The sequence below is a fragment of the Sciurus carolinensis genome, unplaced genomic scaffold (genome assembly GCF_902686445.1).
Source record: "Sciurus carolinensis unplaced genomic scaffold, mSciCar1.2, whole genome shotgun sequence".
Taxonomy (NCBI): domain Eukaryota; kingdom Metazoa; phylum Chordata; class Mammalia; order Rodentia; family Sciuridae; genus Sciurus; species Sciurus carolinensis.
The window spans coordinates 1,233,322-1,244,063 of NW_025920117.1; the positions used below are offsets into that span (position 1 = coordinate 1,233,322).

General features: G+C 41.2%; 1 pseudogene; it reads right to left on the reverse strand.

Annotated features, from left to right (window-relative positions):
• LOC124973595 (SH3 domain-binding protein 5-like) overlaps nt 1-10,173 on the reverse strand; it is a 62,622-nt pseudogene extending 52,449 nt beyond the window's left edge.
• Nucleotides 10,174-10,742: the final 569 nt, after the last annotated feature.

A 10,742-nucleotide genomic window follows, 5' to 3' on the forward strand; every position in this document is an offset into this window, starting at 1 on the left:
TTTTTCCATTTGTTTTAGGGAGCTAAATACAAAGCAGAGCCTAATGAAAGCACTTACTAGTGAGTTGCCTTTTTGTGGGCCTGCTACTGTGTCTACACACCATTGCCTGTGACAGGAGAACTTTAAATGATCATAAGTGGTTTCCAAGCCACAGTCAGTGGGAAGACCACCTAAGACTCTGGAAGAACATCTGCCATTTAAAGATCACTGAACCAGTCAGGATTGGTGGTGCATGCCTATAATCCCAGCAACTCAGGAGGCTGAGGCAGGAGGATCACAAGTTCAAGGTCAGCCTCAGCAACTTAGTGAGGTTCTGAACAACTTAATGAGACCCTATATCAAAATAAAAATTTTAAAAGGCTGAGAATTTTGCTCAGTGGTTAAGACCCCTGGGTTCAATCCCTGGTACTAAAAAAAAAAAAATCATTGAACCAAAAATCACAGCTTCTCCATCTGGAAGGAAAGAAAGTCAGAGGACTTTATCTTTTGGAAATTCAAGGTGAACTTATTTTGGTACAGCTTCCACATGTCAATTGTGTAATAAGTAGCTTCTCAATCAAACCTCCTTCTTCCTCCCAAGCATTCAACATTGGTGCCAGGTCTCTGAGTAAAAGCAAATATAAGCTTACTCCCTATTATCTTTTAAGATGAGGACAAAATTAACATGAAATATAAGGAGGTTGCTTAACTCTTCCTCTCTCACAGATCAACAAATCCAAGTTGGCAATAGGGCCATCACAGAATGCCTTGCATGAGAAAAATATTGAACAATCAACCAGAGAGTCACAAAATAGCTGCATATTCAAGAGCCTGTGGGTCACACACACAATCCCAGGGAAAAGTTGCTTTCTCTGTCCATCCTCAGAGGAGAAGTCTTGAGGAAGACAGCCAGATGCCACATCTTTCTGGAACCGGAGTTCTGCCTTAGGCCCTGAGCAAAGTATGGGGAGTCCCATTCCTTGACCACAGCCCACACAGAGCTGACTAGCAGTCCTGGACTTTAGCAGCAGCCTCATGTAACTGCCATTAGCCCAGAGCAGCTGGCAGTAGGTGGTATCCAGGAAAGGACCTAGTGAGAAAATTGCTGCCTACCGTACCCTCCAATGGATGTCTTGGCAATCAAGTCTGCCAATGAGCAAACAATTATGGTAGAGCACCTTATTTTGCTGTAGCTCTGCATACATGCCACAGGCACTTTGAAAACACAGAATCACATGTTGGGTGGAGGATGTTAAACCAGAGGAAAATATAACTATTCATCATACCAAGACAGGAGAAATCAGGACATCGGAAGAGCTAAACTCAGGCCCAGGCTTTCATATGTCATTATATACAAAGACTGAAGGGTGACATGTGGCCCCATTAGAAATGAATTCACAAAGCTTCATTTCTGATAATTACTTAGACTAAAATATAGTGATCCCATTTATTCCATCAGCAAGAGTTGTGACAGTCTTGTTCCAAGAAGAATAAGCCTCTGCTCTTTGGAAATCCAATGTGAACCTATCATTTTCACATATTGTTTGACATAGCTTCCACATATTAATTGTCCGATAAGAAATTTCCTGAACAAAGATTCTTTTTACTTCAGAGCACTGAAGGTAGTGTCAGATCTCTGGATACTGTACATGGAAATCAAAACTGTGGTCTGTTACCTGATGTACATATGATAAAATTAACACAGATCAAAAAAATTTATGATGGTGGTGTGCAATGACCATACCTAGATCCCAACAACTCAGGTTTCTGAGACAGGAGGATCACAAGTTCAAGACCAACTAGGCAACTTAGCACATCCCTGTCTCAAAATAAAAAGAACTGGAGTGGCAGTTCAGTGACAGAGAAGCTATGTTCAATTCCCCAAATGGGAAGAGAAAAAAGTTACAATGGAAACAGTCATCATAGAATATTTCAGTACAGAAGAATCTTGAAGTAGTAATCTTGAAATGAAACATTCCTGGCTAATGAGTGCTGTGTGTCTAATTCCTTAGGTATTAACATCATCTCATTGCAACATGCTATTAGTTACATGTAATTCACACATTTACACTGTAAACATCATATGCATATTGCCTGCCCCCTTTGCTATCAGCTGTACATATAAGCTATGCATATACATAGGCAAAAATAATAGCATTCTATTCTTAAGTATCCTGTTTTCAGATCTTCATAACTATTTTTTTCAAGCTTATTCTTGATAAAATATATTTGGGCAAGATTTTAATTTCTGTAATTTAATATTCCATTGCACACCATTTACTCCCTAGCCCTATTTGGAACTTAGAAGTTAGTGGGTGAATGAGCATGTGAACCAGGCGTGCTCCCCATTGGTGATTTCCATCCTCATGGCACAGTCTCAATTATGAGGAAGCTTTTGAGTCCACACCCCATGTAGACTACCTTCCACCTTGGTTTTCTGAGTGAATCTATAGACACTTTCCAACAGAAGAATGTGGCTTCAAGAAAGCACTATTTGAAGAGTATTTAATGATATTCCCTGAAGTTATTTGGCCAAATACAACTGAATCTTTATAACACAGAGCAAAGACAAAATTATTTACACATTCACTATTAGTTTGGAAACCTGGACATGGAACCTAGCACACAATGAGCCCGTGTTTGCTTTCTCCTGGTCCATGCTTTGTGCTCCTTCCTGAGACTTGCAGCTCCTGAGCTGGTGGTGACTCTTTGTAGCACAATTCTGTATGTTTTAATTAATTCTAATAATTGATGTTGGTACAGCATGATCTTAAATGATTTATTAAAGAATTCTCTGCCTCAAGACAGGCATCTCTGAAAGGATTGTACCCATGCCCTGAGAAATGCAGGAAACAAAAGAAACTGAGAGGTGGGCACAGGTGAGAAGTGGGTAGCCCAGCATGGGGACTGCACCTGCCCAGGCCACCCAGCCTCGCTCATAGTCTAGAGCTGGAAGAGCACACAGTGAACAGGTTTGTGATGGAGTTTCAGGCACCAGGCTGAGCTCAAGACCAGGGCCCCAATAGGGCTACTGGCTGGGAGAGTCTGGACAGTGGTGCTGCGGATGCCCACTCCATGGGTCTCAAATAATGACCCCACTGGACATTACTCCACCACTTCAGGGTTTTGACTACTTTAGGACTTTGCTTGCAAAAGACAGACCTCTGGTAGAGGCAGTTTGGAGCTGCTACCCTGTTCCTGAAGGAAGACCTACCTATAGATCATTAAGGATGAGACATGGCAGGGTGTGGGTGGCAATAAATGGGGCAGCTGATAGAGAAGAGAGTAAACATTATTGAGCACCTATTATGTGCTAGCTCTGTGATAGGGCCTTTCCATATTTGTTGTTCCTAAAGCCACATAGAGCACTGGAAGTTGTGTATATTTATCTTTGTTCACAGATGAGGAAACTGAGGTTTAAAGAGGTCAGGCAACCGTCAATTGTGTGGTTAGGAAGGGGAAGGTCTAGCCTTTCCACCTAGCACTGTCCCACAAAGTCCTTTTCTCTTCACTATGCTCCATGATGCTCCAGAGACACCTCACATTCCTTGCTGTGGTCCAGCTTGGGATCACCATCCCTCTGCCCAGTGTCCCCTGGAGGAGCCAGAACTAGGGATGAGGAGGCTGCTAGTCATCTCTAACCTCCCACAGGTTCTCATCCAACACTCCAAAGCAGCTTCAATTAGGTAAAATCTAAGTAAAATTAGTGTGAACTTATATGCACCAACTCAAAGCAAGCCCTCTGGATATGCCTTCTGACCAGGTCACCAGCATAGTTTTCCCTACTTTGGGAAATTCTGAGCCTTCTTCAACTCACAAAATTCTCTGCTAATGCTGCTCAGGTTGGCTGCTCCTTGAGTGCCAGAGAAGCATCCACTCAATGTTGGGTTGCTTCTGATTGTCCATGCTCAGTACCTGACCCATAGAAATCTCTCCACAAATGTTGGTGAAATGAATGAATGGGGACCAATCTATGCCCACCTCAGTTTCAACAGAAAAGGCCTGACTGGCTCTCTGGGGCCTTCTGTGATCCTCCCTCCTAGTCTTCTGTCCCCAAAGAGCAAAAGATTGTTTTATTTCTGCTGTAGTTCCTATAGCCTTCTGTACTCTGAGCCAAGCATAACTCATGTCATCCCTAGGACACCAGAGAACTGCCACAGCATGCCAAGTTTAAAAAGGGGAGGAAATGCAGGCCCAATGAGAGTTGTGGTCAAACCTGCTCATGAAGATGCAGGGCTGCTCTCCCAAAACACAGGAGAGGGATTTTTCCCACTTTCAGGAAAGTTCTGGGTGAAGGAACTCTAAGAAGACTCAAAGGACAGGGACTGAATGGGGATTTCCATAATTTATCCCTTATCTGACTCAGCTGTCCCAGTTAGACTGAAGTCATTAGCTTGCCCCCTGAGGTGGGAGGAAGCTCCAAGATGCTTGGAACAGAGAACTCGAAGAAGCAGGCACCAGCCTGGGTCCATCCTAAGTCTCTAAAATTAAACCACTGGGGCAGGCAAAGTCACATCCAGGTCTGTCCTTTCCTCCCACCTCCTTGAAGCAACTCATGCCCTTTCAAAAAAAATAGCACTAGTAAAAATCATATCCATTTACAGTATATCCATTTACTGTCTTTCCCAGAGTTACAAAAGAAAGGCCATTATCATACCCTGAATTAGACCTGTGATGTTTTTGAATGTGCAGTTAATCCATTTAAAGGTATAAAGAAATCCATTTAAAGAACATTATAGTCACATTAGAGTTGGAAACATCCAACTCTTTTGTTGAATAAAAAGAAGTTCAATGACATTAATTCCTCTTAGTTTGTTTTAATAAATAATCAAACATGGCTACCTTTGATGCATGAGTTCTGCATACCAATTTCTTCCAGCCCAGAAGGGTAAGAATAGGGCTGCTGGACATCACACTGCAGTCAAATAATTACAAGTAAAAGGGATCACTCCTACTTTCTATACTCACTATGAAATGATAAGGCTGAACTCCTTGAACTTGTAATTGTATAACAGAAATATTAATATTCTGGTTTGGTGTTCTTGTCTCCTGTGTTAAATATATTCTTACAATGATCATGTTTACTACTTGACATGTAGATCTTTTCCCAGGGAGACTATCACTTGATCCTATGAGATTTGGGCCGTGATTAGGGTAACAGTGCCCATTTTTAAACCTCATGCTATTTTGGGTCTCTGCATGAGGCTCCTGTTGGTGACTGATGAACTGGCTCAGAGGCCCAGCACAGATACTTCCCACTCAATCTTAAAGTGGGTGGGAATTCAGATGTCCTAGGTATGCCCCTGATGCTAACTTAAAGGACCAGACTATAAAATAAAAATGGACAAGTTGGGAATAACCCTCATTTGATGAAGATAAATCCAGGCTGCTAGACCAACTGCACCTTACTGCTCAGAATTTCCATTATGTGCACTGAATTTACCCAAGTCAAACCCAAAACATGGGAGCAGTCACATTCATTCCATCAGTCTGGTCTCCCTCAGACATCACACCCGTCACCCTCATTTTAGCTCAGGAATGTATATTTTATCTTATATTTTTGCTCCCTCTTTCAACTATAATTACAAATAATTGAAAAACAAAGAGCTGAGATATGTAATATACAGTAGAAGATGTCAGAGGCAATGGGTTAGATTTCCTTTGACCAAAAACAAAAGAAAGAAAAAACAATGGAAAGGAGTTCAACATTAAGAAAGGACAAGTCTCATAAGAGCTGGCGTAAATGTGAATTAGCAAGATAGCCAGAGAGGTCAGCCCAGTCCCACTTCCTGTCTACTAGCTTTCTGCCTGATGCCACCTGCTCACTGGTGACAACAATGGATAAAATAATCATTGTCCTTAACTACACATTTGCTCTGATGAATACATTATACCCCTATGGAGAACCATCCATTCACAATGCAAACTGCAAACAAGACCCACATCATGGAGTAAGGGGCACATACCAACACAGATTCCCAACATGTACACAAAAGTTTTCATGCTGAATATCTGTCCATATGGATGCAATATCCAAACCCCTGCTTTCTGTTCACTTCCAACCTGAGTGCAAGAAGTTACACAAATGCACGAGCATGCAGATCAAAATCACAATTCCAACATGCACCCAGACAAGTAGACAAGAGAAATCTGTTGCAGGGAGGTTTCCCCCTCCTGCCTCTGCCCTTTGAATACAAGTAGAATTTATCCCTGTTTTAAGGAGGTTGTGTCTGGCAAGGGTTCCAGAGAGAAGATGGGGTGCAAATCAGCAGCCATTGCTGGGAAAGTATAGAAGCACACCCCAGTTAAGTACCTCACCTGCGTTACTCTAAGAGCAAATTTCCTCTTTGATCCCTTAAGTGTAATTCAAACAAGTGGCTCCTCTAGGAGGTTGGCATGTATGCCATTCAAAATACCTTATGAAATCAAATGAGGGCTTCAGCAAGCATTCTGTACTCAAGTGTGGGTGTGTGTATACACACACACACACACACACACACACACACACACACACACACACAGTCTAGCAGCTCCATCAGCCTTGATGCTTGGTGCATTGAATCCAACAATAGGGACAGAAAATCAAAGCACAAGTAAGTTGGGTGGGCATCCCCGGCTCTCTCCTGGCCACCTCTGGATTTATTCACCTTCCTTTACAGACAATTTCTCACCCACAGTCTGGGAGCCAGTCTGGTAGTTGCAACCCCACAATGCACCACCTTCTTGAGGTTCAAGCCTCACCCCAGCCCCAAACTGACTGAACAACCTCTTTTTTTCTCCATCATTCCTTCTATTACGTCCTCTAGGCAAAACATTTCCTACTATAGCAAAAATATATTTTACTCCTCTAGCAAGGACATAAACCAATAAACCAGGTCACCTACTACTGCCCCTCACTTGGCTGAGAGCCAGGAGGTGAGCACAGTCCATGCCTGGCAGCTGAGATGCAGGTGGCAGTGCCACATGTGTCCTCCATGCCTACCTAAAATGCCGGGGGCATGTGTTCTTCTGCCTCCTGGCTGAATTCAGGTAACTCTCCTGCTGCCTCAAATCTATCCTCAATTTCTAATGACTTTAATTTCAAAATATATCCCTCCTTCTCTACATCTTAGCCATCAGACTTCCCACTTCAGCTTGGCTATCCCAATGTCTGACTGTTCCCACTGCATTCTACTCTTCTGGCTTAAGGCCTTCCCTGGACTTTAATTTCTTCCACCTTTAGATATTAACTACAAAACAAAAACAACAAGTCATCTATGAAATATGAATGTACTGATTATGGGAATAATATCTATTTTTATAAACTCTTAACTTCATAACTAGCTAAAGACAGAGAGGAATTTGTAAAATTATACCTCTAGTGGGCTGGGGAGAATTCATTGCATTGAATCTTACATGAAGTACAAAATCTTTGCCAGGAAGCAATAGCACCAAGAATAGCCAAATTCCCAAACTGTCCTTCCAGATAGGAACAACAACCTGGTCTCCTGGTCACCTTCACACACAACCTGGTCTCAAACTTCAGTCAGCTACCTATCCTATCTTCTTAGGCTTCCTCCTCAAACAGAGCTCTCCTGACAATACCAGGAAAGGCTAAGCTTGCTGGTCTTATCACTGAGGCAGGTAAGGGACAGAGAAGTAGTGCAACAGATCTATTTACTCATGTTCAGTCATCTTCTGCCCAGGACCAAGAGCAGGGAAGATCCCAGACAACTTGGCCTTGTTCTGTTTGCTACATTACCCACTTGTGCAGAACTCAACTGATAGGAAACTACTAACTATTGTCTTCCTACTCTACCACTGTCACTCTTTAAGTCAAAGGAAGTTACTATTTCTCTTGTTATTTCTTTGGCACTTCTTCATTATCATTGTACATTTTCATTCACTGAATTAGACTGCATCCTTTGATTTAAACAGGCCCTAGTGTGTTCCTCTTTGGTTGTACCTGGACAACACTAGGCAAGGTGATGCTTGTCAGAAAACAAGTAGTGACCAAATCAACCTCCATTCCCAGGACCTGGTGCCAACCCTTAGTGCTACTCTCAAGGAATTAAGGAGTCTATACACCCATTAGGCAGCAAGTGACTATATGTTGGGGGCAGGTGGGGAGGTGGACCTCAACTAGGAAAATCCACTCCCCTATAAAACCCTGCATGTAACTCCACACTAATTAGAATTATAATAATGAAATTTGCATCAGTGTGATTATCTCCCTACTTGCACTCTCCACTAAACTGTAAGCTCCATGAGAGAAAGAATTATATCTGATCATTAGTAACATCCCTGGACCCTATGAGTATCTGGCACACAGCTATAATCAATTACTTTAGTTCCACTGGGTTAAAGAAACTTAATTTATGCCTAAATGAAGCTCTGTTACAAGATGGTAGTCTTGTGATACACAATATATCTTTTCTGGAAAAGCTTATAATAAGGTCTAGTATTTCTGGACCTCCAGTCATTCTAAGATTTTTTTAAGGACTCCTCTGTATCTTCAATTTATTCTCATGAGAAACCTCCAGAGGAGGTACTGTGATTATTCCCATTTTATATAAGTGGCATTTAAGACAGAGAGGTTGTATAATTATCAAAGATTACACAGATGAATGACAGATGAGATTCAAACCCTGGAAGCTTCACCTAAAAACCCACACTTCTCATCACTACAGGATATCTCCCCTTCCTGTAAAGAATCCAAATTCTTACATACCAATAAACTAAGACAAAATTATATAAGTGATATGAAAATAAATTCAGACATACACATATAAGTCACAAGTTTCACATGACAATTAAAAAAACCTGAATTTTTCCAATGTCTAATGCTTACTGTTATGCCAAACAGTCAAAATTAAAACCACTATTACTTTTCAAATGTCAGATATAATGGGAGACTGAAACCCAAAACATTCTCATATTAAAAATGCTTTCTTCTAAAAAAAAAAAATGCTTTCTTCTGTCACTAAACCTCTGTTATAAAAATGTATAAAGGCAATTTTTATCTGCCTAGGGATGCCAAATCACCAATCTGGGCCTAACAGAACTGACATGTATTGTCCAGATTTTCCAGTACAGGAAGCAGTAATGTGTGAAGAATGCACTCTGTCCATGGTTTTGTCTTTCCAAATCTTGTAGCACAGGTTGGGGAAAGAACATTTCAAGTGTGACTGGATCCTGCACACTTTTCTTCTATCAAAAAAGGAAAAAAATTCCACATGACAGGGAAGATGGAGTGAGAGGGAGCAAAAAGAAAATCTGAATTATCAGATTTCTGCCTAGCAGCTGACTACAAGTCCTAAACACTCTATAGCCACTTTCGGAGGCATGCGGGCTGAGAGGTCTGTGACTCCCCTGGTTTTTGAAGCTGCATGTTGTTCCTGGAATGCCAAAGACCCTAAGAAGTATATCTTTAGAAAAATAAACTTTAACTCACCTTTCCCTGCTCCTCAGGAAGCAGTTTCATGACCACCAGATCCCCATTTAAGGGTCTATTTCCAGCAAGAACCCCATCAATAGAAGTGTCTCCATCACTGTCCTAGGATGGAGAGAGAAATAAGGCACAGTCAGTTTACCAGGGCCTGACACCAAAAACACTTCCTTGGTTGAAGAATGTTAGACTTCAGGATCTTTCTACCAACTTAACAAACTAATCCACAGCCACACACACATATTTAAGTGTAATTCAGTCTCTTTCATTCTTCTAGAAACTCATACTAGTTGTGCCTTTTCAGATGATAAGAAGTCAAATGCTAATTTCTCTTACAGAAGGTGACTGCAAAGGGGTCTATAAAGTCACTACTCAAAATTTTCTATGAGGCACTCTATACAGATAAGATTCAACATTAAAGGATTAAAAGGTGGTTACTATGAACTTCTGCTGTCAGCTAAAATTGACATTTCAAAATCACCATGCAAAAAAAACAGTGTATTTTAGTTGCTCTGCAGTTTTAGAGTTTCCAGTTACAAAACCATCAGGTATTTCTTCAGATTTTCTGCTCAATTTCCAGTCTATTTAAGGGTTGGCAGCTGTGACCTCCAAACAGCCAAACTTGACCCCACCCTACTCCCTAAGCAACAGTTACCATGATAGCAACAAGCAATTATTGCAGCTGACCTCATGATGAGCTTCACTGGAAATAAAGAGATACTAGGAAATAGAGAGTGAGCAACTCAAGGGTCACCTATTACCATCATGCTGGCTTCTGCCATTTAAAGGGACATGATCCTGTGGCCCTCCCTGGAACAAAGAAGCCTTTTGGGAGGTCATCCTAACCTATTCTTGTGTGTCAAAACATAGGCAATGAAATGCCTCTTTCATAAGCAGTTTATAACCACCCCTTGGCAGCTCAGATTTAAATGCTAGGATGATGGTACTGTCCGCTTCCTATCCCGAGAAACCAAGGAAAGAAGAGATGAGTTGAGCCCCAGAAAACACACAAACCTCTAGCTATTCCACACTTTTCAGTTCTTCCTTAATTCATTCAGAAACTTGTATTTACTGTAAAATCTCTTAGTGTAAAGATACTAAGCTTGGGAAATATTCAATATTAAAGTTTGACTCATTCCTCTTAACTAGTTCTTAATGCCAAAGTGTTCAGTTTTTTTCCTTGATGCCAGAAGACTTGTTCTATCCATCTGAAAGTTTTTTTTTTTAAGTAAAAGAGAAATGGATAATGAACATTCACAGAGAAAACAGAAAGGGATCTGGGGTAATCTAAATACTCAGGAAAGAGGATGAAGGAGGACAATCTAAGTATGTCATG